Source organism: Myotis davidii, unplaced genomic scaffold (assembly GCF_000327345.1).
Source record: "Myotis davidii unplaced genomic scaffold, ASM32734v1 scaffold18, whole genome shotgun sequence".
In the NCBI taxonomy this organism is placed as follows: Eukaryota; Metazoa; Chordata; class Mammalia; order Chiroptera; family Vespertilionidae; genus Myotis; species Myotis davidii.
This window is the reverse complement of record NW_006292696.1, coordinates 14,494,520-14,497,807: the sequence shown is the minus strand read 5'-3', so window position 1 is coordinate 14,497,807 and position 3,288 is coordinate 14,494,520.

Here is a 3,288-nt window from a genome sequence, read left to right as displayed (position 1 = left end):
ATGAGCCCATCACCCAGGGGTTGGCCCTCTGCTCACATCAGCTTGCCCCCAGCAAGGTGGCGATGGCTGTCCCCACTTTACAGATGACAAAACCGAGGCTCAAGGAGGTTGAGGGACTTGCCCCGGGTTGTAGGCCACAGATCAGAAGAGACTGTGGTGGGCAGGCAGGTCTGAGGTTCAAACCCAGTTCTGCTCCTCTCCCACCACAAGGCAGTTTGCCCGAGGTGACACAGGAGAGAGGACTAGGAGCCCCCAGGAGGAGACAGGGGTGGATGGGGTGTGTGGACACACACACACACACACACACACATCCTGCCCCCCACCCCGAGTCCCCCCCCAGTTCCAGGCCAGTCAGGACACGCTGGAGGCCAGGCCAAGGGCCCAGGGAAGCCAAGGCTTCAAGAGGGAATGTGGCCTTCTTGCTGTCACCCAGAAACCCCCAGCAGCCAGCACCTGCCCTGGAAGCAGGCGCCCTGCCCTGATGTAGCCCTGTCTCTCCTCTCCCCTTTCAGGGCGACTCGGGCGGCCCACTGGTGTGCAGGGAGCCCAGTGGCCGCTGGTTCCTGGCGGGGCTGGTCAGCTGGGGCCTGGGCTGCGGCCGGCCCAACTACTTTGGCGTCTACACCCGCATCACAGGTGTGATTGGCTGGATCCAGCAGGTGCTGCTGACCTGAGGAGCTGCCCCCTGCAGAGCTCAGGGCACCCATCAGGCGGGGAGCACGTATTCTGGGGCAGCGGGGCTCTGTGGGAGCCAGAGTGGCATCTTGTCCCCCAGCCTGCTCCCTGGCATCCCCCCAGGGGGCACACGCAGGGAGGAGGGCCTGCAGCTGGTCAATACTTGCCCAGCGAGCCTGGCATGGTCACCAGGCTCCCGATTCTCTCTCCCTGCCCTGTCCCCCCTGCTTTCGGGGGGGACTGCTCCGCAGTGAGGATGTGGCTTCCAGGTCCCAGAAGGAGTGTCTGAGCCCCTCACCAACCCCCACCCCCAGTGCAGTGGCTGCTTGGGAGCACCCACTCCAGAGAGCAGATTCCAGGCTGTGACACCCCTGACCTAACTTGAGAGGTGGGGGTGGGAGGTGCCCCCAAGGAGGGGCCCTCAGAGCGGAGACCGCCAAGCAGGCCAGCTGCCACCTGTGAGCCAAGCGGGGGTGGAGCCTGGGCCACACCCTCTCTACCCCTGGGCCTCCACTGCCCACTCGGCTCGCCTGGCAGTGAGCTCAGCTGCCTGGAATAAAATCTCTGACCCAAGGCCCTGTTCTGAGATTGAATGGGGCCCTAGGCACCGACCTCAGCAGGACTAGCAGGGGAAGGAACTGGCCATCTGGGGTGGGGACAGTCCTAGCAGGGCAGGAAAGAGAAGCCAGAGGCTCTAAGAGAAGGCGGGACAGGTGCTAAGTGTTTGTTTCCTGGGACTTGGGGCAGAGGAAAGAGCAACAGGGACGGGTGGAGGCGACCAAGAGCTGTCATAGCAGGGAGCAGGGGTGTCCTAGGGGGTTGGGATGGAGCAGGGGTGGCCTCGAGCAGCAGCGTGAAGCCAGCCAGCAGAGGGTCATCTGGACAGTGGGCTGAGCTGGGAAGGGGGAGGCAGGGAGCGGGGCAGGGAGCACCAGGTCTCCTGGCGCCCAGCTCCCTGCCCCTCAGCAATCTGCTGGCCTGGCCTGGTAGTCGCCTGTCCAACCCCTTGTTTCAGACGAGGAAAAGGGGCCCAGAGAGGGGTGGGCACCAGCAAGGCAAGACTGATGCCCTCGAGGTCTGGGCAGAGGATCCCCGCCATGAGTCCCCTACCCTTATGGGGAGTGACGCCGAATAGGGCAGGGTCCCGGGTTTTAGGAAAAAGCCCATTACCTTTGGGTCATCATCCCACCTTGAGTTTAGCCCCAGCCCCCAAAAGGGACCCAGAGAAAGAGGGAGGCAGCCAGGCCGCTGTTTCTTCAGATTTTATTACATGGTGATGCAGACACAGCTGAGAGGTGCCCTGCGGGGAGTCAGAGGCCCTGACAGAGGGAGTGGCCCCTCTCCCGTCTCCCTGGTCCGTCCGAAGTGGCCTCACTGCCCCTGCTGAGCCCCTGCCCGCCCGCTCCTGGCCTCGGCTCTGTCCACTGGGGGAAGGCCGAGGGCTGCCCCACCCTCCCTCCACCACCAATACCGAACCTCACCTGGAGCTACAGTCCTTCCCCCTCGAGGGAAGGGGGGAGGGGGCCGCCCTGGGGGGGCACTCACTCCCTGAGGGAGGGCTTTCAGAGACTCTGCACCTCACAACAACCCTGTGAGGTAGGTGGGGGGAGAGCGAGCCCATTTGACAGACAGGGAGGCTAAGGCTCAAGGAGGTGACGTGACCGGGCCAGGAGGGATTGTATCCGCCATGCAGCTGGGGGTCTCGGGGGAAGGGACGTAGGGGCCTGGGAGACACGGCTGGACAGCGCCACACTTTGGCCACAGGCAGGCGGCTCTGCCCAGGGGTGCCAGGGCCCGCCAGGGAGGCAGGGGAAGGTCACAGCCCCACAGGCGTAGGCAGAGGTGGCAGCGGGAAGAGCACTTCCTCCCCCTGGAACTGGGCGTGCCCAATGCCTCAGTCTGGGTTATACGCGTGGTTAATAGTAACAGTAAACTCACACTGATTGAGCACCTACTACGTGACTCAGTTTCCTCATCTACAAGATGGAGTGAGCTAAAAGAACATTCCTTACGGAGCGGTAGCCAGGATAACACGAGGTCACCCATGCAGAAACATGGAAGAGCCCCGGGCACAGGGTAACTGCTCTTGGTACAATCACGACAATGACAAAAACCCCAACAGAGCTCAAAAAGCCCCAACAGAGCTCTATCTTGCTTAGCTGCAAGTCGGCTTCTAAAAGTGAAACATTCATTTGGTCCAGGTTCCCTGGAAATTCCCAAGACGCCCCAAAGTACAGTGTGCATGGCATCGCGCACGTGCTTCCAGTAATTCATCGTGGAAGATGCTTGTACCCTCGGTAGAGCCCCCCAGACGAAGCTCCATTTTCGGGTGCCGTGGGGGAAAGAAAAGAGCTGGTTTTGTTTTTGTGCATGTGGGATTCTGGTGGAGAGGATAAGGCGGGGACACAGGAATGCTCAATACTTTTTTCTACAACTGGCTCATAAACCTCCACTGAACAGAGGAAGGGACCTTTGCCGGCTTCAGGAATTCGGGGGACGGTGCAAACTCTGTGCTCGGAAATGATTCCGCTTCTTTCTAAGACCCGAACTTGGTGATGGCATGTTCGGTAGATGCCAGTGGAAAGAACTGAGATCCAGGGATCAGAGAGCCCC